Source organism: Pteronotus mesoamericanus, unplaced genomic scaffold (genome assembly GCF_021234165.1).
Source record: "Pteronotus mesoamericanus isolate MK-2021 breed Mesoamerican mustached bat unplaced genomic scaffold, CSHL_Meso_final scaffold_125, whole genome shotgun sequence".
Classification (NCBI taxonomy): Eukaryota; Metazoa; Chordata; class Mammalia; order Chiroptera; family Mormoopidae; genus Pteronotus; species Pteronotus mesoamericanus.
Genome location: NW_026555304.1, coordinates 12,576,451 through 12,603,393, shown reverse-complemented (window position 1 = coordinate 12,603,393; position 26,943 = coordinate 12,576,451). Strand labels below are relative to the sequence as shown.

General features: G+C 40.6%; 1 pseudogene; it reads right to left on the bottom strand.

Moving 5' to 3' along the window:
- The window catches only part of LOC129082275 (procathepsin L-like), a 32,457-nt pseudogene extending 10,975 nt beyond the window's left edge, over positions 1-21,482 (bottom strand).
- Between the last annotated feature and the right edge of the window lie 5,461 nt (positions 21,483-26,943).

The window sequence follows — 26,943 nt, the reverse complement described above, 5'->3', positions numbered from 1 at the left end:
GCTAATTTCCTGCTGGAGCTTGTTGTTTTCTGCTGCCCCTTCCCCAGCTTTCTCTTCCCCTAGCACAGCAGGTAAGGCCCATCCTAAGTATGGAGCAGCGTCATCCCAGCTCACTCCCCGCCACCTCTCAAAGAGCAGACCCCTGAGGGAAGTGGCAAATGGGGAGCCTGGTGGAGGAATTATCTGAGTACATGCTCCCTCCTTTTGTCTGACCTGAGCTTTGGCAAATAAAAAACTCAGATGGTTTTCAAAAAATCCAAGCAAGATCACAGAAGGGTTTAATCACTTAGCACTGACTTATGAGTAATATACAGATGGTTCTCTTTCATGGCTGTACTGTAAACAAAAAGCATCCCATGATAGGGGCCACTAGGGCTCATGCTAATGAATTGGCCAGTCATCATGCTCAACATCATATGTATCAACCAGGGGGAAATGCAGTCACAAATCAGGACCCTAGCTGGGTCTATCAAACTGGAACAGACAAGGAAACTGATGTATAGGAGCAAAAGGGTGAATCCTAGTCACTGACTAGAATTCACCCTTAATTACAGGAACTGAGGCAAAGCAAAATGATGGCTAGCCTGGTTTAACCTTAGTTTGCCAGCAAGCAAACTCAAGCTGTTTTAGATTTGCCCTGTAATCCACTGTTTTAGAATGGTGAGATAACAAGGGATGCCCTGTAACCCACTAGGGAATCCCTTGAGCAACCAAAAGGGGAAGCCCCTAGGGATCCTGGGAGTTCCTACGTATGACATGGACAAGATGGGAGATGCACCCTCTGTTCCCTCAGGATCCCCACTGGGATACATTCTTAGAAACTGGGATAAATTTGACCCTGAAAATGTCAATCAAAAGAGGCTGACTTTCTTTTTCAATATAGCCTGGCCTCAGTACAATCTAGGAGATGGGGAAATATGGCCTGAGAATTGGAGCAACAATTACACCACCATGATACAGTGCGTATTGGTTAGATTAAGCAGAGGATTGAATCAGCGAATTGGAAGACAAGGTAGCAAAAAACACCCAAGCAGAGCAGCAAAAAGAAAAAAGAATTAAAAAGAATGAGAAGAGCTTAAGAAAACTTTGAGACAACATGGAGCAATAACATCTGCATCATGGGAACATAAAAAGGAAAAAGGAGTGATCAAGGAATTGAGATCCTATTTGAAGAAATAATGACTGGAAATTTCCCTAATATAGCAAAGGTAAAAAACACACAAGTCCAGGAAGTACAGAGAATCCCAAACACCATGGCCTCAAAAATGCATACACCAAGACATACCACAATTGAAATGGCAAGCTTAAAGACAAAAAAGCCACATGAGAAAAGCAAGTAGTTACCTACAAAGGAGGTGAAATGAAATTGTTTGATTTCTCAACAGAAACATTTCAGGCCAAAAGAGGTTGGCATAAAATATTCAAGGTGATGAAAAGTAATGACATAAAACCAAGGGTACTTCCCCAGCAAGGTTACCATTTAAGATTGAAAGGGAAATAACCTCCCAGACAAGAAAAAGCTAAGGAGTTGTTAATACCAAACCAAGTATTAAAACAAATGTAAAATGACTTGAGAAGAAGAGGAAGAAGAAGAAGGAGGAGGAGGAGGAGGAGGGGGAGGATGAGAAAGGGAGGAGGGGGCAGAAGAAGAAGAAGGAGAACAACAAAACAACTACAGCAGCAACAGAGGAATATACTTTAAAAATGAAATGGTTATCACTATGTATCTATCAATAATCACCTTAAATGTGAATGACTTAAGTGCTCCAACCAAAAGATAGAGAGTAGCTGAATGGATAAGAAAATAAGCTCCAAGAGACCCACCTCGGATCAAAAGATACACACAGACTAAAATTAAAGGAATGGAAAAAGATATTTCATGCAAATGGAAAGAAAAAAGAGCTGGGGTAACAATAGCTATATCCAACAAAACAGGCCTTAAAACCAAGGCTATAGTTGGAGACACAGAAGGACACTACATAATGATAAAGTGAACCATCTAACAAGAGGATATGACTCTAATAAACATTTCTACACCCAAAAGAGAAGCACCTATGTAAGTAAGGCAAATATTTTTAGATATAAAAGGAGAGATCGAGAGAAATAGAGTCATAGTAGGGGATTTTAACACTCCATTGACTTCAATGGAAAGAACCTCCAGATAGAAAATCAACAGGAGACAGCAGCCTTAAACAACATACAAGATCAGGATTTCCGGCCAAGATGGATGTGTAGATTGATACACTTTGTCTCCTTGTACAACCTAAAGAAAGACAACAACAAATTTAAAAACAAAAAACAACCAGGACTGCCAGAAAAATCAAACTGTATGCAAGTCTGACAACCAAGGAGTTAGAGAAGCATTCATCCAGACTAGTAGGAGGGGCAGAGATGGGCAGCTGGGGCAGAGGGGACCTGTGTGGCAAGGTGGCAGCTGGAGGAATGTTGGGTGAGGTGACAGCTGCCGGTCTCACATCTGTGTGCAGATAAACTGAGAGGGACAACTGGGGAGCAAGACACACCATGCAACCCAGCATTCCAGCATGGGAAAAGAAAGCCTCAAAACCAATGGCTGTAAAAACCTATGGGGGTTATGGCAGTGGGAGAAACACCCAGCCTCACAGGAATGTTCATTGGAGATACCCCTGGGGTCCTAGAATATACACAAACCCACCCATCCAAGAATCAGGATCAGAAGGGTCCAATTTCTTTGGGGGGCCGTGACTGAAAGCCAGTCAAGAGCCAAGTAAGTGGCATTGTTCCCTCTCTGACCCCTCCCCCACAAATAGTGCCACAATGCAGAGATGAGAGTTGCCCTGCTCTGGCGAACACCTAAGACTCCGCCCCTTACAATGTAATAGGTGTGCTGAGACAAAGAAATATGGCCCAAATGAAAGAACAGAGCAAAACTCCAAAAAAAGAACTAAGTGACAAAGAGATGGCCATCCTACCAGATGCACAGTTCAAAACACTGGTAATCAGGATGCTCACAGAAATGGTTGAGTATAGTTCCAAAATGGAGGGAAAAAAATGAAGGCTACACAAAGCACAATAGAGAAAAATATAAAGGGAATCAACAATGAAGGGAAGGAAACTGGGACTCAAATCAATGATTGGGAGCAGAAAGGAGAAAAAAACATTCAACCAGAACCGAATGAAGAAACAAGAATTTGAAAAAATGAGGAGAAGCACAGGAACCTTTGGGACAACTTTAAACATTCCAACATCCAAATCATAGGGGTGCCAGGAGGAGAAAAGGAAGAGCAAGAAGTTGAAAACTTATTTGAAAAAATAATGAAGAACTTCCCCAATCTGGCCAAGAAAAGACTTCCAGGAAGTCCAGGAAGCTCAGAGAGTCCTAAAGAAGTCAAACCCAAGGAAGCACACACCAAGGCACATCATAATTACATTACCCAAGAGTAAGAAAAAATGAGAGAATCTTAAAAACAGCAAGAGAAAAGGAGACAGTTACCTACAAAGGAGTTCCCATAAGACTATCAGCTGATTCCTCAAAAGAAACCTTACAGGCAAGAAGGAGCTGGAAAGAAATTCCAAGTCATGAAAACAAGGCCCTCCATCCAAGACTATCTAGCAAACTCATCATTTAGCATGGAAGGGCAGATAAAGTCCTTCCCAGATAAGGTCAAGTTAAAGGAGTTCATCATCACCAAGCCCTTATAATATGAAATGTTAAAATGATTTACCTAAGGAAAAGAAGAAGATCAAAAACTCTGAACAGTGAAATGACCACAGATTCACAACTACCAACAACTGAACCTAATAAAACAAAAACAAAAGCAAACTAAGCAAACAACTAAAACAAGAACAGAATCACAGAAATGGAGATCACATGGAGGGTTATCAGCAGGAGCAGGAAGGGGAAGCATGGGGGAAAAGGTACAGGGAATAAGAAGTGTAAATGATACGTACAAAATAGACAGGGGGAGGTAAAGAATTGTATAGGAAATGGAGAAGCCTGAGAACTTATATGTATGACCCATAGACATGAACTAAGAGGGGGAGGGGAATGCTGGTGGGAGGAGGGTGCAGGGCAGAGGAGGATAAAGGGGAGAAAAAAGTGGGACAACTGTAATGACATAATCAATAAAATATACTAAAAAAAAAAAACACTCTAGTTCAAATGGATTTAATTGATATCTTCAAAGCATTTCACCCCAAAAGAGCAGAATATACCTCCTTTTCAAGTGCACATGAAATCTTTTCTAGGATAGACCACGTGTTAGGACACAAAACATTTAAAAATATTGAAATCATATTAAGCATATTCTCTGACCACAATGGAAGAACACTGAAAACTACACAAAGACAAGAAAGCTAATAATGTGTCATTAAGCAGTGAAGGGGTCAACAATGAGATCAAGGAAGAAATCAAAAGATACCTTGAAACAAATGAAAATGAGAACACAACCATCCAAAATCTGTGGGACAAAGAGAAAGCAATCCTAAGAGTGAAATTCGTGGCATTACAGGCCTATCTCAAAATAACAAGAAAAAGCTCAAATAAACAATCTAACCTTACACTTAAAGGAACTCAGAAAAGAACAACCTAAAAGTGAGTAGAAGGAAGGAAATAATGAAGACCAGAGGAGAAATAAATGAAATAGAGTCTAACAAAATGATACAAATAATTAATGAATCCCAGACCCCAGCCCACAGCACAGGCTCACAGCTTTCAGAAGATGTTGGTACCAGGCAGAGAGCTGTGGGCCTGCAGCCTGGCAGAGTAGTCAGTCTGCCACATACACCCAAGGAGACTCAGGGTTGGTTCTTCTTGAGACCCTTGTACCCTCAACCCCCCATGGTGACACAGCGTGCCAAACCAAGGCAGGGGGCACGCGCCAGCTGCAGGCCATCTAAGCAGCTCAGTCAGCAGGTACAGGTCCAGGGTTCTCCTTGGCCAGGATGTTGCCCCCAGACCAAAGATTTAACACCCTAGGATCAGCCCAGACAACTCCTTCCCCACCTCCTGCCCATGCCCAGATTAGCTGAGCCTGCCTGTGAGCAGGTCTCAGGCACTCCAGATGCCGGTGCTAGGCTGGGTTGCGATTTGTAACTTGCACAAGTCATACCTGCCTCAGTGGACCTCTTGGGAGAGAATGAGATGGGAGCCCAGGACAGTGCTGAGATGGAGTCCTGTCCCTTCGGAGCGCCCAGGTCAATGAATTACCTGGAAATCATGCTCTCCATGGCTAATGAAATGAAAAAAGCTTACAGAAGCCCTGAGTGGATTTTCAATATCACCCTTCATGTCCATTGGTCCTAGAGTTTTGGGTTAAAATCTTAAGAGGGCTGAGAACAGTGTAATTTAGTTTAGCGTTTCCTGTTCATTCTGAAGCAAAGATGAGATGGGGTGGAAGAAGGAGGAGCCCACAGACAGATGTGTGCTCACTGTTTCCGGATGGCTGCAACGGGGATTGGGAAGGGTCTGGAGAGGAGTGGCAGTGACAATGACCAAAATGCGGGGTCAAGGCCCAAACCCCTGCAAGGAAAGGGGAGGGCCTGGCTGGGTCTCCGGGGAAGGCTGGCGTCTGCAATGTGCCTTTCCTGTCTCCCCCAGGCAGGGAGTCTTCTGTCTCAAGCATTTCTTTAAAAATGGCCTAATAAAAGGAGGAAAACAGAAATTAAAGACTTCTCTTATTTCCCTACTCTCTATGTTATCCATTACCATGTCTTCCTCAGTATCCAATGTGTTTTCCTTGAGGTTTAGTTTAAGAAATTTGCTTCAGTGAGTTTTATTTCAATATTTTTTACTTTAATTTACATTTAATATCAGGATCTAAATGATAATAACTGAAAGTGATTTAAATGGAGGAAAGTACATATTAAATAGTAATTGATATAATAAGAATTTAAGGAACACAAACGAGGAACATTGCACATGTTTGCCCTTTGGAATTACATAAAATATATAATTAGGTAGAATATACCTTTTAGAAAAACAATTATCCTTACCTCACATTTCTTCCCACATCATTTATTTTATGCATATTTTCAAATCTTGGATAAAAATGGTGTCATAGTTCCTGTTTAATTGTAAACTAGTATCAACTCAAGATTAAATTGATAAACCTTCTGGAACCATAATCAGATATATAATGGTTTACTGTGGCAATAGGTATATGCCATTAAATGTTTCAACCATTTTAAGAGTACATTTCATTCCATCCACATTATTGTGCAACCGTCCCCACCACCCACCTTCAGAACTTTTGCATCTTCCCCAACTGAAACTCTGCCCATCCCCTTGCGAACACTATTCTATCATCTGTTTCTATGAATTTAAACCATGTAATATTTGTCTTTCAGTGTGTGGCTACTTCACTTACTGGAATATGTTCACGGTTCATCCATGTTATATAGTATGTTTCAAAATTTCCATTTTTCTTAAAGTGAATAATATTCCTTGTGTAAACGTACTATGTTTTGTTTCTTCAGTCATCCTTGAATGGATATATGGATTATTTTCACATTGAGCTATTTTGAATAAAATGCTATCAATGTTGTACAAATATTTGAATTTTTGTTTTCACTTCTCTGTGGTATAACCCAGAAATGGAATTGCTGGATATGATAATTCTATGTTTAATTTTTTTCTGTGTTTCCTATAGTTGCTGCCCTGTTTTACATTTCTACCAGCAATGCCCAACTTGCAGAATGCAAACACAACTCACAGAATGCAAATAATTTCACACATTCTGTGCGTTGCTTTTGCAGTCAGTAATGTCTTTTGATACCCAAATGTTTTTATTTAGATTACTTTTTCTACTTTTTGTGCAATTTATCTACTTTTTGTTTGGTTGGTTTTTTATTTTTATTTTTTATTGCTCAAATTCATTTGTCTCCATTTTCCCACCTCCACTTTCCCCTGCACCATCCACCCCTACCTCACCCCCTCGATCATTTCCCATTTTGGCTTTGTCCATGGGTCCTTTATACATGTTCCTTGACTTGACCCATCCCTTTCTTTTTTCCTTTAGCCCCCTCTCTCCTCTTCTCTCTTTAATGTCAATTTATTTTTTCTTTCAATGTTGCTTGTTATATTTTTCTTGCTTATTTGTTTTGTTGATTAGGTTCAACTTATAGGTGAGATAATATGGTATTTGTCTTTCACCGCCTGGCTTATTTCATTTAGAATAATGCTCTCCAATTCCATCCATGCTGTGGCGAAGAGTAGTGGCTCTTTCTTTCTTTCTGCTGTGTAGTATTCCATTGTGTAAATGCAGCATAGTTTTTTGATCCACTCATTTATTGGTGGGCACTTAGGTTGCTTCCAGCACCTGGCTATTGTAAATTGTGCTGCTATGAACATTGGGGTGCATCAGTTCTTTTGAATTGGTATTTTAGGATTCTTAGGGTATAATCCCAGCAGTGGAATTGCCAGGTCAAAGATAGTTCCATTTTTAGTTTTTTGAGGTAATTCCAAACTACTTGCTGCAGTGGCTGCACCATTCAGCACTCCCATCAACAGTGCACTAGGGCTCCCTTTTCTCCATACTTCACCAGCACTTGTCTGTTGATTTGTTTATGATGACCATTCTGACGGGTGTGAAGTGGTATCTCACTGTGGTTTTGATTTGCATTATACTGATGGTTAGTGATGCTGAGCATCCTTTCATATATCTCTGGGCCCTGTGTATGTCCTCCAGGGAAAGTGTTTTGCCCATTTTTTAATTGGATTATATGTCTTCCTGGAGTGGAGTCATGTGAGTTATTTATATACTTTAGAGATCAAACCCTTTTCCGAGGTATCATTGGCAAATACATTTTCCCATACGGTTGGTTCCCTTTTCATTTTGCTGATGCTTTCTTTAGCTATGCAGAAGCTTCTTATTTTTATGAAGTCTCATTTGTTTATTCTTTCCTTTATGTCCTTTGCTCTAGGGGATGTATCAGTGAAAATATTGTTCTGTGGAATTTCTGCCTATGTTCTCCTCTATGTTTGCGGAGTTTCCTGCCGATGTTCTCTAGGGCTTTTATGGTGTTCTGACTTATATTGAAGTCCTGTATCCATCTTGAGTTTATTTTTGTATATGGTGTAAGTTAGTGGTTAAGTTTCAATTTTTTGCACATAGCTGTCCAGCTCTCCCAACACCATTTGTTGAAGAGGTTATTTTTACCCCATTTTATGCTTCTGCCCCCTTTGTCAAATATTAATTGACCACAGAGACATGAGTTTACTTCTGGGCTTTCTATTCTGTTTTATTGATCTATGTGTATGTTCTTATGCCAGTACCAGACTGTTTTGATTACAGTGGCCTTGTAATATAGTTTGATATCAGCAATTGTGATCCCTCGTATTTTGCTCTTCTTTCTCAAAATTGCTGCAGATACTCGGAGTTGTTTATGGTTCCATGTAAATTTTTGAAATGTTTGTTCTATATCTGTGAAATGCATTGTTGGTATTTTAATAAGGATTGTGTTGAATCTATAAATTGCTTTGGGTAGTGTGGACATTTTGATAACATTAATTCTTCCAGTCCATGAACACAATATATGCTTCCATTTATTTGTGTCTTCCTTAATTTCTTTCTTCAATATTGTGTAATTTTCTGAGTACAGGTCTTTTACCTCCTTGGTTAAATTTATTCCTAAGTACTTTGTGTTTCTTGTCGCTAAAGCAAATGGGATTTTTTTCTGATTTCTGTTTATGGTATCTCACTGTTGGTGTACAAAAATGCCTTTGATTTCTTCTGAATATTGATTTTGTATCCTGCTGTTTTGCCAAATTCACTTATTAGGTCAAGTAGTTTTTTGGTGGAGTCTCCAGGGTTTTCTATGTACACTATCATGTCATCTACAAACAATGACAGTTGTACTTCCTCCTTTCCAATTTGGATGCTTTTTATTTATTTTTCTTGTTTGATCACTGTGGCTAGAACTTCCAATACTATGTTTAATAAAAGTGGGGAAAGCGGACATTCTTGTCTTGTTCAGATCTTGATGGAAAAGCTTTTAGTTTTTGCCTGTTAAGTATGATGTTGGCTGTTAGGTTTTTCATATATAGCCTTTATTATCTTGAGGTATTCCCCCTTTACTCCCACTTTGCTGGCTGTTTTTATCATAAATGGGTGCTGTGCCTTATCAAATGCTTTTTCTGCATCTATTGATATGATCATGTGATTTTTGTCTTTCATTTTGTTTATGTGATGTATTACGTCTATTGATTTGCAAATATTGAATCATCCTTGCCTACCTGGGGTGAATCCCACTTGACCATGGGGGATGACCTTTTTAATGTATTGCTGGATCCGGTTTGCCAATATTTTGCTGACAATTTTAGCATCTATGTTCATCAGTGATATCAGCCTGTAGTTTTCTTTCTTTGTTGTGTCCTTAACTGGTTTAGGGATTAGGATGATGCTGGCCTCACAGAAAGAGTTTGGGACACAAACTCTTCTTGGATTTTTTTGGAATAGTCTGAGGACAGGGGTTTATTCTTTCTTAAATGTTTTGTAAAATTCTCCTGTGAAACCATCTGGTCCATGACTTTTGTGTGCTGGGAGTTTCTTGATTACTGCTTCAATTTCATCAGCTGTTATCTGTCTGTTCAGGCTTTCTGCTTCTTCATTCAGTTTTGTAAGGTTATATTTTTCTAGAAATTTGTCCATTTCACCCAGGTTTTCAAACTCCTTGGCAATAATTGTTCATAGTAATTCCTTACAATCTTTTGTATTTCTGTGGTATCAGTTGTACTTTCTCTTTCATTTCTAATATTATTTATTTTGGTCCTCTCCTTTTTTTTCTTGATGAGTCTACTTAGAGACTTGCTGATTTTGTTTATCTTTTCAAAGAACCAGCTCTTGGATTTATTGATCTTTAGAATTGTTCTTTTAGTCTCTGTGTCATTCAGTTCTGCTCTGATCTTGATTATTTCCTTCCTTCTACTTGCTTTGGACTTTGTTTGTTGTTGTTTCTCCAGTCCTCGAAGATGAAGGGTTAGGTTGTTTAAAATGTTTGTTTCTTTTTAGGTAGCCCGCTATTGCTATGAACTTCCCTCTGAGGACTGCTTTCATGTGACCCATAAGTTTTGGACTGTTGTGTGTTCATTTCATTTGTTTCCAGAAAATTTTTGATTTTCTCTTTGATCTCATTATTGACCCATTCATTGTTCAATAGCGTGCTATTCAGTCTCATGAATTTGAATGTTTTTGAGTTTTTTCCTTGTGGTTGGTTTCTAGTTTCAAGCTCTTGTGGTCCAGGAAAATGCTTGTTATGATTTCTATTTTCTTTAATTTGTTAAGGCTTGTTTTGTGTCTTATCATGTGGTGATTCATTGAAAATGCTCCATGTGCATTTGAAAAAACTGTATATTTTGCTTCTTTGGGATAAAAGGTTCTATATATGTCAGATAAATCCATTAGATCTAATGAGTTCTTCAGCTCCACAATAACCTTGTTGATGTTTTGTTTGGAAGATCTATCCATTTTTGACAGTGGATTGTTGAAATTCCCACTATCCATGTGTTGCTGTCTATATCTTTTTTGAAGTCCTCCAAGATTTTCCTTATCTATTTGGGTACTCCTATGTTGGGTGCATTTGGGTTTACAATGCTTTTAAGTCTTCTTGATGGATTATTCCTTTGAGTATTATAAAGTGTCCTTCTGGTTCTCTTTTTATGGTCTTTGTTTTGAAGTTTAGTTTGTCTGATATAAGTATTGCTACTCTGGCATTTTTTTCTTGTCCATTTGCTTGGAATGTTTTTTTCCATCCCTTTATTTTCAGTGTATAGGTCCTTTGTTCTGAACTGGGTTTCTTGTAGGCAGCACAGGTGTGGGTCATGTTTTCTTTTCCATTCAGCTACCTTATGTCTTTTGATTGGAGCAATTAATCCATTTACATTTAAGGTTATTATTGATAGGTACTTATTTGTTTTTTTCCCTTTGTATCTGTGTTCTTCTCTTTCTCACTCTTTTTCTTTATCTTCTTAACATAGTCCCTTTAGCATACCTTGCAAGGCTGTTTAGGTGGAGGTGTATTCTTTTAGCCTTCTATTGTCTGGGAAACTCCTTATTTCACCTTCCATTTTAATTGGGAGTTTTGCTGGGTAAAGCAGTCTTGGTTGTAGGCCTTTGCTTTTCATGACTTGGAATATTTCTTGCCATCCTTTTCTGACTTGTAATGTTTGTGTTGAGAAGTCAGCTGCTAGCCATATTGGGGTTCCCTTATATGTTACTACCTGTTTCTTCACTTCTTCCTTTAGGACTCTCTGCCTGTCTATGATATTTGTCATTTTAATGATGATGTGTCTTGGAGTGGGCCTCATTGGGTGCCTCTTGCGTGGAACTCTCTGTGCTTCCTGGACTTGTGTGACTTTTTCTCTTCTCACATTAGGGAAGTTTTCCATCATTACTTTTTCGAATAGGTTCTCTATCCCTTGCTCCTCTTCTTCTCCTTCTGGTATCCTTATCATATGGATATTATCATGTTTCAGGTTGTCCTGCATTTCCCTAAATGCCTCTTCATTCTTTTTGAGTCATTTTTCATTTTCTTGCTCTTTCTGGGAGCTTTTTTCTACCTTGTCCTCCAGCTAGCTGATTCGGTCCTCTGTTTCATGTAGCCTGCTTTTGATTCCTTCTACAGTGTTCCTCAATTCAGAAACTGTATTATTCATTTCCTCTTGCCTCTTATTGATAGTTTCTATGTCCTTTTTCATGCTGATACAATTTGCAGTAAGTTCCTCATAGTTTCCCTGTAGTTTTTGGTAATTCTCTCTGAGCTCACTGAGCTCATTGAGTTTCCTTAGAACCATTGTTTAAACTCAATATTTGATAGTTTACTTGCTTCAATTTAATTTGGTTCTCTTTCTGGGGATTCCACCTTTCCCTATGATTGGGGGGTGTTTCTTTGTCTTCCCATTATTTATGAGACTCTTCTTTTTTTGCTTCTGCTTCTTAATTGATCTGTCTTGACTTCCTGACTTTGTGGTGTGAACTTCTATGGGAGGAAACCATTGTTTTTTCTTTCTGAATCTCTCTCTGATGGTGTTGGCTGTTGACCCCGTCTGACCTTAGACAGACTGTGTGAGACTTCCAGGTATCTACTGTCTGTGGCTGTCTCCTTCAGTTGTTAATCTAGTCAATCTACACTTAGCAGGCCAGCTTAGACAGCTCAGTGAAGGACAGAGTCCCTTCTGGGGGTGGGTCTACTGTGTTCTATCATGCTGCTCCCACTCAGGGGACTGGTCTGCCTGAGCAAGATGGCTGCCACTGTATGGTGGAGTAGTCAGAAACAGGATCCCACTGGCTACTCTCTGTGCTGTCTCCCCAAAGCCTCCACATCCAGTCTATCCACTAGTGTCTCTAGACTACTCTGTGCCTCCTTTCATCAGGGATCTGCTATCTGTGACTGCCTCTCTGTACTCAGCAGTCAGGCTCAAGCACCACCAGGCCAGGGCAGAGCCTCCTGAGGGCAGGGCTATTGTGTCCTGTCAAGCTTCAAGCTGCTGTTGCTCAGGGGAGTGCTCTGCATGAGCAAGATGGCTGTTGCTATATGGGTGAGGAGTCAGCACCATGATCCTGCTGGCTACTCTCTCAGTTTACTCCCCAAAGCCTCTTGTCTCCAGTCCCTTCTCAAGTGTCTAGACTACTCTGCGCCCCTTTTAACCAGGGATCTACTATCGATGACTCTCAAGCCTCTTCTCTGACTACAATGCTATGAAACTAGAGATCAATCACAAGAACACTGAAAAACAGGCAAAGATATAGAAGCTAAATAACATTATTAAACAATAATGGCTCAACCATGAGATAAGAGAATAAATCAAAATATACCTTGATTAGGTTAGGTTCCAGTTATAGGTGAGATCATATGGTATATGTCTTCCTAATCAGCAAAACAAACAAGCAAGAAAAATATAAGCAGCAACATTAAAAGAAAAAACAAACCAACTGTAACAAGAGAGGAGGAGGGAGGAGGTAATGGAGTAAAAAGGGGAAGGGTGAAATCAAGGAACATGCATAGAGGACCCATGGACAAAGCCAAAGTGGGGAAGGATTGAGGGAGGGAAGTGGGGCTTGATGGTGGGGAAGTGGTGGCGGGAAAATGCAAACAAATGTATTTGAACAATAAAAAAAAAATACGTTGAAACAAATGAAAACAGGAATACAACAATCCAAAATCTGTGGGACACCCGAAAAACATACCTAAGAGGGAAATTCATAACATTACAGGCCTATCTCAAGACACAAGAAAAAAACTCAAATAAATAATCTAAATTTACACTTAAAGGAACTTGAATAAGAAGAATAGACAAGATAAAGTGAGCAGAAGGAAGGAAATATAAAGATCAGAGCAGAAATAAAGGAAATAGAGTCAAAAAAAATATATAAAAGATCAATGAATCCGAGCACTGGTTATTTGAAAAGATAAAGAAAATTGACAAACCTTTACGTGGACTCATCTATAAAAAAAATGGAAAAGATCCAATTAAATAAATTCCTAAATGAAAGAGGAGAAATAACAACTGACACCAAAGAAGTGCAAAAGATTGTAAGAAAATATTATGAATAACTATATGCGAACAAATAAGACAACCTGGAAAAAATGAATAAATTTCTAAAAACATAGAATTTTCCAAAAATAAATCAGGAAGAATCAGAGAATCTGAATAGACATGTTACACCTACTGAAATTGAAACTATAAACAAAAACTCCAAACAAAAACCCTAGACCAAATGGATTCTCATACAAATTTTACCAAATATTCCAGGAAGAATTCATACCTCTTCTTCACAAACTATTTCAATATATTCAAGAAGAAGCAAGACTCCCAAGCTCATTTACGAAGTCAGCATTATCCTAATTCCAAAACCCACTATAAAAAAACACACTACAAAAAAAGAAAATTATTGGCCAATATTCCTGCTGAACACAGATGCTAATCCTCAACTAATTATTAGCAAACCAAATGCAGCAGTACATCAAAAAAATCATACACCATTAACAAGTGGTATTTATTCCAGGAATGCAAGATTGGTACAAGATTCGCAAAAACAATAAATGTGATTCACCACATAAACAAAATGAAGGATAAAAACAACATCTATCTCTGAAGAAACCTAAAATACTAATTCAAAGTAACATAATCATTATTCACTGCAGAATTATTTACAATCACCAAGCTATGGAAGCAGCCAAGTGTCTATCAGTAGATGAGTAGATAAAATAACTATGGGACATCTGCACAATGGAATACTACTTGGTCATGAAAAAGAAAGAAAATCTACCCTTTGCAAAGGTGTAGATGGACTCAGAGAACACTATGCTAAGTAAAATAAGCCAGTCAAATAAAAACAAATAGCTTATGCTATAACTCATATGTGGAATCTAAGGAACAAACTGAACTAACAAGCAAATAGAGACAGACTCATAGGTAGAGACAAGGATGACAACAGCACTGAGGGGGGCATTTTAGGAGTGGAAGGGATTGAACAAAAAAGAAAAAGGACTCATGGGCATGGACAACAATATGATCACTGAGGGGGTCAGTACAAAAGAGGATAAATGGTAATAGAAACATACAATAAAAAAAACTGTTTGCAAGGATAACAAGAAATCAGATATTGTGAATATCAGTCTGATGGTTGTCAGACTGAACACTAAAAACTTTCTTTAGAATCAGTGTCACTATTTTAGCTTATCTGTTCCAATATAAATTTCCTTCTTTTGGTATAATTGGTGCTCTTCCCTTTGTTAAAAATACCCCTTGCTCACTGAAAGAAAAAGAAACCAAGAGAGACAAGAAGGAAGGAGGAAAAAAAAAAAATACCCCTCGCTTTTGTCTCCTAATCAAGACACTGTTTGGGTTTCTGCCTGAAATCAGTTTTTCCTGAATACCATCTTTTTTTTTTATTTCAAATAAATACCTATTACCTCTCATTTGGCCTGTTATTTTTAGGAAAACAGGCTCCCATGAGTAACTAAATTTGTGTTTCTCCTGTTAATATGTCTCACGTCAATTTAATTGTTAGACCAGTCAAAGAACTTAGAAGGGTAAAAAAAAAAAATTTCCTCTCCAACATCACATATTACATTACAGAATAAATACTGAGCAAAGGAGTATAAACCTCTCCACACAGTTTTGTTCAGATGGCCTGATGGTCTGAAATCATAAATGATTGAACAGCAAAATTTTGTCTAAATCTCTTAAACTCATTTTTTTCCACTACCCAAAGAATGTGGTTAAACCAAATTAGCTATCTCTTTTCATTGTAAAATTCTATGATTTCAATGGGATAATATGTGTACACATAGACCCAGGGAAAAACCCAAGACTGAAAATCTTCCTCTGTAAGTGAAGGGCAGGGAGAGACTGAAGAAAGAAGCCACTCCTCTGATAATTAGCAAAGTTTATTAATGAGAACTATATACGAACTGTGTTCTTGGTGATGGCAAGAGGAAGTGAATATCTACCATGCTTCTTGGCAGATTCTATAGAATTATAGAGAACAGGGCAGGATGGATGGTATACTGTAACAGTGGAAAATTGTAATGGGGAATGGTAACCCCCCTCACCATTCTTTTGACATTGTTTCTGTAAGTGCTGACTCTGACTAATATGTAGCTTATAGATGAACGGCATGTTTATATAAGAATCTTAGGAACTAACTTCAAGAGATATATGACTTTCAGGCATCCTGGTTCCAGAAAATTTTCTGACCTTCAACTGTCGACCCAGAATGACATGAAGCCAGGATGATTAAACCAGGATGACGCACACCAGACCATCACTTGCCTTATTAGGATGGACTGTGCTATTCTGCACGTAGAGAACTTTTCAACCCCTTTCTTCATCTCTTTGTTCTGTTCTCCTTTCTCTCCTTATAAAAACCTCTGCCTCCATGAGGTAGAGATGGGCTTTGAGACATGAGTCCCCCATCTTCCCAGAAAATGGGCTTTGAGATATGAGTTCCCCCATCTTCCAGGTGGCCAGCACCTGAAAATAAACCATTTGCCTTTATATCAGCACCTGCCTCTTGAGTATTGGCCTTCGTAGCAGCAGGCTGCTGGACCTGCGTTAGGTTGCAGTACTGGTATGTGACTCATCCCAGATAAGCGCAGCAGCCTGTCCCAGGAACCAGCATGCCTGGGGCACGGGGAGGGGTGGATCGAGCAGCCTCTGGGATCCGGGGCTATTTACAAGGAGCAATCTCTTTTCTGACCCAGATCTAGGTAATGAATGCAGCTCCACCACCCGCATTCCCAGGGGTGCACACAGAAGGGCGATGACGATTCCTTGAAATCCCCTTTCAAGGGCACCTCCCTGTCAAATACCCGGCCAGGGTGTTCAGCTGGGACAGACATTGCTGTCCCCATCCTGGCTGTGTCTGGACACCGCTTCATCCTGGGCCTGAGGGGTTTGAGGCCCAGGCATCTCATCAGTGACTTTTTCTTGTAATGATAGTCTGTCCTCACCCTGAGGTTGTGATCCAAAGCACAACTGCAATCCCTAGAAATAACCTCCCTCTCCGGAGCACATTTCTTAGGCAGTTAATGAGGTGGCCAGCCTCAGTGAGCAGGCACAGGTCTGCTGGCTCCATGACCCTGTTGTGAACCCAGGGCTGGAGCCCATAATAGGTGCTCAGCAAATGTACCTCCTCCTGAAAAGTTTGGTTTAAGTCTTCAGGAACCCCTAGTCCTGAAAAGTCTTGGCGTCATCTCACGCATAAATTTAAACTAAAAGAAAACAAAAATTAAACAGCAAACAAAAAGAAAAAAAAAGCAACAAAAATTCTTACTTTTTCTTCCTTTAACAACCACATAAACATTTTTTAAAAAATAACAAATGTCAAATTCTTCTGAAAATCAATCTATCATTCTTTCTATCCCCACTTTTGGGGAACCTGCTTTGCTGGGCTGATATAAAGACAGTGGTAGTTGTATATATTGCTCTGCAAGCCCTACTGTTATGTCACCTGGATAGTTTTAGTCACCAACTTTATCTTCTTTCTCTTAAAAAAATTGTGGTAAAAGAGACATAACATAAAATCTGTCACTTAAACCATTTGAACTGCACAGTGCAGTGGTATTAAGGACATCACCTTATTGTGCAACCATCACTACCATCGATCTCCAGAACTTTTTTCATCTTGCAAAACTGAAACTACCTTTTTACTCTTTTTAAATGTTTTTCCTTTTTATTGAATTTATTGGGGGTGACACTGATTAACAAAATTATACAGGTTTCAGGTACACAATTCTACAACATCTGTACACTGTTTATGTGTTCACCATCCCAAGTCAAGCCTTTGTCCATCATCATTTATTCCCCTTTACCCTCCCCCACAGCCACACACTCCCCTTCCCTTTGGCAATCACCACACTGTTGCCCCTGTCCATGAATTTTTTTCTCTTTTTTTTTTTTGTTGATAGCTGTTGAGGGTGGGCGGCAAGGAGAGCTGGGAAGGAATTGGAGGGATTGAGCTATCTTTTTACTCTTAATGAAGGCCTTACACTTTTCTGAGAGAGAGAGAGAGACATCAGTTTGTTGTTCCACTTTTTTTATGCATTCATTGGTTGATTCTTGTATGTGCCCTGACTCAAGATCAAACCCAAAACCTTGGCGTATCAGGATGATGCTATAACCAACTGAGCTACCCAGCCAGGGCAGGCCTTTTACTTTCAAGGTCAGATCTCCTGCCACTCTCTAGGTGGCACAGCCTGCCTGGTATCTAGCTAATGTTTATGCAAGGATATCAGGTCCTATTCATTTTTCTGGGTCACACGATGAAGGTTTAGTAAGATTGTATGGACCCTGGACATTGATGAGGCAAAAATACAGCCTTATGATTCTAGGGAATTCAGTAAATGTAATTGTAAACACTTTGTGCAAAAAAGGCCTCCAGAATTTCCACCCAGAGTCCTGCTTCCTTTTTGAAATTATGGGACCCAGATGTCGGAAGCAAGCAGTTCTCCCAGAAATTCCCTTCATCCCACACCATAGAGGCTCAGAGTCCCGGGGATGCTTTTTTCCATACTGGAACCTCAGGCACCCAGGGCCTGGCTCTTTGTACCAAGGGGCAGCCACAGCCTGGAGAGGATTAGGAACATTTCACAGCAACTCTAAGAACAAGGATCCCATAAACGATTTTCTTCTAGCTCCTGAGAACTTGCACATTTTGATTCTCAGTGTGGCCACAAGAAGTCAAGCAAGCTTCCTAAGGTGGTGTTTTGCCAGACAGCTTCAGCCTGACCAGAGCTCATGGCTCTGGGGACACTTAATGTCCCCCTTGAATGCCCTCATGACATTTCCCTGGAAGGGGAAGTTATCCTAGTGGTCCTTAAGCTCTTCAAAGTTGGTTTGTAGTAAGAGGAGCTTTAACATTTTAGGAGCCCTGGTGGTTCCATAATCTATGAACAGCTGTGGGCCTTGTACCTGCATAAAACAAAAGTATAAAGACTCTTGCACTCCTTTGTTTTTATTACTCAGCATCCTCCCTCTGCCCTTTTTTCCTGTTAATAGAACTTCCTTCTTGAGAAGAACTGCTCCTTCCCCAGCATCAACCCAGAGTCACGTGGGCCAGGCCAGTCATGTAACCCCGTCTCCCCCCCGACCGGCGTGTTTGCACAGGGACAGCTGTGCGACCCGGGCTGGAGCAGCCAGAATGCTGCTCTGGGATTTCACACGCAGACGCTGCCGGACGCAAACCCCTAACCTCTGGGTTCCAGCTGCCCGGCGTGCGTCCCTGGGATGGGAAGTTCTCCGCTGAAGTGGGAAACACTTTCAGGAGGGTGTTGACACAAGAAAAGGAGGTTCCACTCTGCTCAGGCTGCCACAGTGTCAATGTCACTGTCATCCTCTCTAGGCACATGTAGGTGTAGCTTTTAGTTTTATTTTACTACTATGTTTCTCATTATCAAAGTAAATCACATTTATTTGGGAAAAAGAGAAATAAACTGTATTCTCACCAACACAGAGAAAAATCATTGTTACCATTTCAGTCTTTTTCCTTTCATTTTTTTTATTTGCTTATTTTTTAAGGGAGTCTTGAGATGTTACTAAACATAGGTTGGTCACACGGAGCTTTGTCACTCACAGCTCCATGCAGGTCGTGTCCAGAGTCCCACCTGATGCCTTGCAGAGGGGTCTGTATGAGACGGGGGCAGGGCGTTATGAGTATTTGGCAGGAGGTTTTCTCTCGCTCCTGCAGGACGCCATTCCCTCCACCTGTGTCCCTGTTGCCGAGACTAATGACCCAATTTGGGTTTTTGCTTCTCCCAAGGGGAATGGAAAGACCATCTTTTCTTTAAAGTGAAAACAAATGTGAAACTCACCTGGACTCTTTTTACTTCCTCACCCCATTCTCAATTTTAGAAATAATAAAGCACTTAAATAAACTGGATTGTTTCCATCATCAGGAAATCACGTCTAACGACTTTCTGAATTTCACATGGGCTTGTCCCACTATGTAGGGTACTGGTGAATGAAAACAACATCAGATAACATAAAATTTCATTCGTATGAAAGACCAACAAGCAAATACAATAAGAAACAGTTTATTTAAAAAAGAAGGAATAGCTAAAAAGAACAAAAAAGAAGAAAACTTTTACTATTTGTTATTGATTCAGTAACATTACATACATTGATATATATTTATTTTATGTATCTATAAATGATATAACTTTCAAATCACTTGCTTGTCAAGACAGAAAAATAAGGACATGTATCCTGACTCAATTTAAATCCTTACTACAGTTTAAAATCATTGCAATAAAACAATCTTTCTTTCTTTTCTTTTTAGACTTTAAGTACAGGACGTTTGCAAGCCAGGATCTAAACGTGGAAAATCATCTGCTATGCACAAGTGACAGTGGACTGCCACAGATCATGAGTCGGGGTCTCCTGGGCTCTCACACTGGCCTTCGTTACTGTACCGCGGCATCACCTTCTAGCTGAGATGAGAGGGAATGGGGATGCGTGCACTTTCTAGGCAGCCCTGATCTTTTCTGTCTCTAGGACACTCACCTGGACCTTGAGGCCCCGGCCGTGGTTGACCAACAGCGCCAGCAGCTCGGCCCCACCACTGTCATTCCTGCCGCCGCTCACCCCCAGGCGGCGGTATTCACGTCTCCCTCCGCGCTCTGCTGGGGATCCACCCACAGAGGTTCACTGGACCTTGTGAAATATGCCACATGTGAAGGGGAGAAGCGCTCCACGGGTACCGTTACCTCGTCTGCCTGGTTTGTCCAGGAGTGGTAGAGTGTGTGTGTCTGGATCAGGGCCGCGATGGCCACCAGGGTCCTGCTGCTCACAGCCCGAGGGCAGACGTCCCTGGCTTCTAGGATCTGCAGCTGCTCCTCCACGTCACTGCCAGCCCGCAGGTGCTAGACGTCCTCCGTGGTGTAGCGGTGCAGGGCCCGTGGGGTCTCCACGGAGAGCAGCTGCCTGGGGACGTCGGTGCAGCATCACCGGGGGCCAGGAGCCACATGCTCTGGGCCATTTCATTTTGCCTGATGAGGATGTGCCAGAGGGGACAAGAGAAGGTCCCATATAGGAACATAAATGGACAGAGACACCAGCTGCTAGAGCACTAGGGCCCTGAGTATTGATAAAATCTGTGCAGATGTTACAAGATGCAACCCAGGGCATTCAAATAGATGGATCTCAAAAATCACGAACTGAGTCATAAACCAGCTTGTGAGTGTCATAAGACACAGTGTCTGAAAAGACGGATTCTTAAAAAAGGTCAATGTAGTAAAAGGAGAGAGAGAGAGGGAAGCCAAATGGAATGAGTGAGTTTTTACTGGATTCTGAATTTAAAAAAACACATAAATAAATAAATAAATAAATAAATAAATAAATAAATAAAAACAGACATAAAAGAATTATTGGAAAGAGAAGCAAACAGTTGAATAAGGACCATGTATTCAATACTAGTATTGTATCAATGTTATTTTTCAGGATTTTTATAATTAATTATATTGTGGTTATGTAGGAGAATATCCTTTTCTTTAGAGGATACAGGCAATATTATTCATTATGATGTTTGAAGAGTGAACAAATAGAAGAGAGAGGGAGAAAACAAATGTAGCAAAATATAAACACTTGGTTAATTTAGGTGTAGGCTGTATGATGATTTGTAGTTCTATTTCCCCTGCCTCTCTGAAGGCTTGAAAGTTTTCCAAAAAATAAAAAAAGATACAGAATGTTAGAATATTATATTGTTATGTGAATTTTTAACACACATACATACAAGTGGTCTGGAAAGACATGCTGCCATGACAGTGTTTGGCCCTGGAAAGGAAGAGAGGGAATGAGGCTACAGGTGATGGTCGGAGGGGACTTGGGCTTTACACGTCGTGTTTATTTCATTAAAAGCAAAAGTGAGAGAGAAGATAATGTGACAAAAATAGAAGCACATTCCCCTTGTGGAATACTTACCTCTCTTCTCTCCCTGTTCTGGGCTGGTTCTAAAAATAATGGCGATTCTGTAGCAGGGGTGAATCGTAACCCAGCCCACCATTCTTTCGACATTGTCTCTATGGCTGCTGACTCTGGCTCATGTGTGACTGCAGACAAGCGGACTGTTTGCCTGCGAATTCGAGGAGCTGAATTCAGGGGAGACAGACTCTGTTCTTCAGACGTGCCGGCTCCGGGAGACTTACTGACTTTCAACCCATTATGTGAAAAGACTTTTGACTTGTACATAGTCCCCTCAACCCCCTCACTTGATCTCTTTTTTCTACTTTCCCTCTCCCTCCTTCTAAAAACCTAAGCCTGCACTGAGATGTTAACATGGATGATGGGACGAGGGTCCCCCATCTTCTCAGGTGGCCAGCAATTTCATAAACCTCTTTCCTTTTCTACTAGCCCCCGTCTCACAAGTTAGGCCTTTGCTGAGGCAGGCAGCTAAACCTGAGTTTGCTTACAATTCAAGGTGGACTCCATGCTCACATAAAGGCTGAGTTGCTGGACCTGTTAGTGCCAGGAATGCTTTTCTGCTCATAGTCAGATTTAAATCTTTGAAATGCCCTCCGAATATGATTCTGTTCAAAACTGAGTCTTAGACGGAAAATTCCTGGTGAGCAGAGCCAGTATCTATTTGCAGATAAGGTATTTGTTGGAATACCATTTGCAATTCAGTCCCAGACACTGCTATCTCCTCAGAGCCCTGGAAGACACACTGATAAAGCCTGAGGAGACAGATGACTAAGTGCAAAGTGGGCCCTGGAGCAGCAGAAGGACATCAGAAGGACCACTGGTGAAATTTGAATAAGATCCATAGATTAGATACTAGAGGGCAGTGACAGTTCTGGAGGAGAGGGTGGTGGCCTGCCACAGTGGGGGCACCTGACTTAGTTTTCCATTCTTTTTTCCTTGTTTAAGTCTTAATTTACTTACTTAAGTCTCAAGGGCAAGGAAGGATGTGATGTCAAATAAAATGTAATATATGCTTGATCTACAAAGTTGCTGCTGAAATACCAGAAGACAAGAGAATGCTGGGCCAAAGGAGTGAGTTTATTATTCTGGATAAAATGCTCTTTCACACAGCAGCATCTTATCACTTGAGCTTTGAGCCTTCTTTCTCCGTCCTTGGATTCAGTCACTTTGCAGTATGGCAGCAGAGACCCAGAGATTAGGTAGTAGTGCATTTGGAGTTCAAAGACTGACACAATCTCTGCTTCAGGCTCTAGATTTTCAGGGTCCTTCCCTTCTGGATTCAATTTTCATTTTGGACTGTATGGTCCACATAAAGAGGGTCCGACATGGTGCATGAAATTGGATTGACAGCTTTTTTATTTAAAAAAATCTCAAAATTGCTTCTGGTTTTCATACCTGCTCTTCTTGGCCCAGACCAGCTCAGGTTGCCTCCTGATTTCACATGAGGAGGAATGTGCAGACTGTGCCCCTTTGTGGGGATGAGCATGTAATGCAATTAGCACGCGGCTTTCAAACCCCATCCCAGTGCTGAATGTGGCACAAGCAGGAGCAAGGATTCCCATTTCTTGGTCTGCTCTGGGGATCACTACGGGCTGTGTCTTAATATCTCAGAACATCCTCTTGGAACTGTGGTCTCTTGATTATCTGTGAACCCAAGAGGTCTGTTCGGTCTAGTGACACCCATGGAGAGCAGCCACGCTGAAGGCTGCAGAATCGCAGCTCAGCAGAGAGAGCAGTGCTCCTGAACTCACAGAAGCTGGAAAGCACACAAACCAAACAAAATAACAGCTCTCAGAGTAACTGCAGTTCAGAAAATCACCTGAGACCCTGTGATAGTCACAGATCTGGAAATATTAAGTGTAGGTAAGCAGTTTCCACTCTGCCTCCCCAGGCTGAAACCACCTGCAGACATTCGAATTAGAGACAGAAAGGATTCCCTGGAGCCCCTCTCAGACCCGCGCCTGGGTTCCCAGAGCCCTTAGCTCTCCAGTGTGCAGCTGCTGGGCTCTGGGCCTCAGGTCCTCCTGGCGGGCCAGGGTTCCACTGGTCCTGCCTGTCATGCAGGCACTGGTGCAGGGACATCAGCTGACTGGCCTGTTGAGCTTCCTGCAGGAAGGCAGCGTGGAGATGATTTTCTCACACAGGTGAGCCTTGGAGGGAGGGCCTGGGACCCGCGGGACAGGACAGGTCTCCACACAACTTCAGGGACTCGGGGCGCCTGGGCTGAAATGGTGCCACTCATTTCTGCACTGTTGCCTGTCATCCTCTGGGCGAGTTGGTCTGCTTGGGATGAGCACTGGGCAGTTATTTCTTCAGGGTTGCCTTTAAGCAGAATCATCCATCAGATATGCAGTTTTGTAGAGATTCTCATTCCTATTTCTGATGCTAAATAGATGGTGAGGGTCTCAATGATGTTTTGGAACTGTGGACTCAATTAACTTGCCCCCCAAGTCCTAATGGTTTACTCCCTACTTTCCTCACTTGGAGTGACAGTTTCAGCCAGATAATTGTCTCTTTATGAACAAAGACAGAAGAAAAGAGACTAAGTATTATTATCAATATTAGAGTGGGTCTCTTACCAGTATATTAGTTATTCATGGACATTATTGAAATATGATTTAAAATATAAATAAATAAATTAATTAATTAAAAAATAAATATGCTTTCAGATTTGACTTAATTTTGGTAATTGCCTGGAGTAGGTGTTTAATCTCTTACTTGGTCAAACAAGTCAGTCTATGTTACAGACTCATGTAATCAACACACCTTCCTAACTAAAACCACCCCAGCCATGCACTGCACTGCCACTCGACATTCCTTGCTGGGATCCCAATGTTATGCCTGAGACATTCCACTCCCTATTCAAAAGTCAAAATTCCAAAATAAAGGCAGTTTATTTGGTGGGTGCCCCCGCCTTTCTTTGGAAGTTGGGGGAGGGCGGGATGTGAAGCAGCCCTCATGCCCCCCACAGCCCAGAAGCCTTCAGGGACTCTCTAGAGCCCAGGGAGCACAGGCCCTGACCCCACCTGGCGGGGACACTGAGACACCTCATGGACGACTGTTCCTGGTTGTCACCCACTAGTTTCTGGGACCAGGTTCTTCTGAGGCCCGTCAGACTGCTCCCCACCCACTGACTGTGCCGCGTTGGGGCCCCATAGGAAAGCAGGGGCCGGGCTTCATGAAAGGGGAGAGGGTTCCTGAAAATGCCGGTAGCACGTCTAGAGCGGAGCCTGGTGTGGGAAGTGAGGTATTTCCCAGGAGGGAAGCAGTGAGCTCTAACTGGAGGCGGCATCTGCCTGGCTGGGGGGAGAAGACACACCCTCCGCATTTACACTCAGGCTGGGGCAGCAGGAACAGTAAGGGAGTGTCTTGGCTTTTTCCAAAGAGGTGTTTGTCATTTTTATTACAATTACACAAAGCTTTTTGAGTCTTGTGTGTAGTCACATTTTGTGTCAAAGGCATTGAGACTGTTCTACCCCAATGTAGCTTAACTTTCCACTTTATTTTAAAAATGTCATTAATTAAAAAAATTATTGTCAAAAAGGTATACTTTCTTTGAAAGATTTGCTACCTAAGTTTAAAAAGATTCCTGATGCATTCTTTTCTTTTTAATATTTAAATCACGTTTATACTATTATGGCAGATGACACCTAACAATTTTTAATAATAAAGACAAAAGTAACAGCTAATATAACAAATTCACTTCCACCATAGACAACTCCCCATAAGAATATAAATCTGTAAGTTTTCACCTAATATATCAGTGTTGGCTGAGATGGGTAAAGGAGGAGAAGACCTCACACTGTTGAAGCAAGTACAAAATGCCTCTACACTTTTCTTTGTTGTTCAAATATAACTTTAAAAAAATTTTTTTTAATCTTATTTATTCTTTGCAGTTGTCTCAATTTTCCCCCCTTTGCCCCTCTCCACGCATCCCACCCCCACCCCCCACTCCCACAGTCAATTCCCACTCTGCTGTCCATGTCCATGGGTCATTCATACATGTTCTCTATCTAGTCCATTCTCCTTTCCACCATTGTCCTCCTTCCCCATCCCCTCTGGTCACTTTCGGTCTGCTCCATGTTTCCATGCCTGTGGTTTATTTTGTTTGTTTGTTTATTTTGTTGAATAGATTCCACTTATAGGTGAGATCATATGGTATTTGTCTTTCACCAACTGGCTTATTTCATTTACCTTAATATTCTCCAGTTCCATCCACATTGTTGCAAAAGGTAGCAGTTCATTCTTTTCTTTCTTTCTCTTTCTTTTCTTTCTTTCTCTTTCTTTTCTTTCTTTCTCTTTCTTTTCTTTCTTTCTCTTCCTTCCTTCCTTCCTTCCTTCCTTCCTTCCTTCCTTTATTTCTCTTTCTAATGCAGATTGCTTATATTTATTTTTTTAAATGTCAAAATCCATTATAAAATATTTAAAAATTTAAAACCATTATAAAGTCTCAGCAATTAAAACATGCTACCAGCACAGAAATACTCAAGTAGATCAATGAAATAAAATGAGCATTCTAGAAACTAACATGTATATCTAACAATGTAATATATGATTAAATTGACATTTCAAATCAATGGGTAAAAGAAGGCTTATGCAACAAATAAGGTGCATAGACCACTATTACTTGAAATAAAACAAATACAGAACACTATGTCACACATTGTACAAAAAATATTCAGGTGAGTTAAAAATCAATATGTAAAATCTAAGGGTTTTAGGAGAAAATACAAACAAATATTTTTCTTACCCTGAAGTAAAATATTCAAACACAGAAGCTATAAAGTATTGACAATATGACTATATTAAACATTTAACACTATATAGTAATATACATATAAAGAGAGTTAAAGGACAAGTAATGGAAGAGGAAAGTATTTGCAACACATCTAAAACAGGGTTAGTAGTTTTTACTTGTATTTTTTTAGGGGAAAATTCTACAAACATTTAATCAAAAAATGGATAAAGAATACCAAAGTCATTTAAAGCTTTTAAAAATAATAGAAATAGGCAAGAGATACACAAAAAAGGCTTAGTTTCAACAAATAATAAAGTAACAACTAAAATAACACATCATTGTCACAATCAGATTAATAAGCATTAAAAATATTGGTAATATCAAGTATTGGTGACTGTGAAAGGAAGTGGATATTCATAGACTCCTTTCCTTCATCTCCTTAAAGCGATCCCTTTAGCATACCTCGCAATGCTCGTTAGGTGGGGGTGTATTCTTTAGCCTTCTTTTCTCTGGGAAACTCCTCATTTCACCTTCCATTTTCATTGAGAGCCTTACTGGGTAGAGCAGTCTTGGTTGCAGGCCTTCACTTTTCACTGCTTCGAATATTTCTTGCCACTCCCTTCTGGCTTGTAGTGTTTCTGTTGAGAAGTCAGCTGCTGGCCATACTGGGGCTCCCTTATATGCTACTACCTGTTTCTCCCTTGCCTCCTTTAGGTCTGTTTGTCTTTGATATTTGCCATTTTAATGACGATATGTCTTGGAGTGGGCCTCTTTCAGTGCCTCTTGAATGGGATCCTCTGTGCTT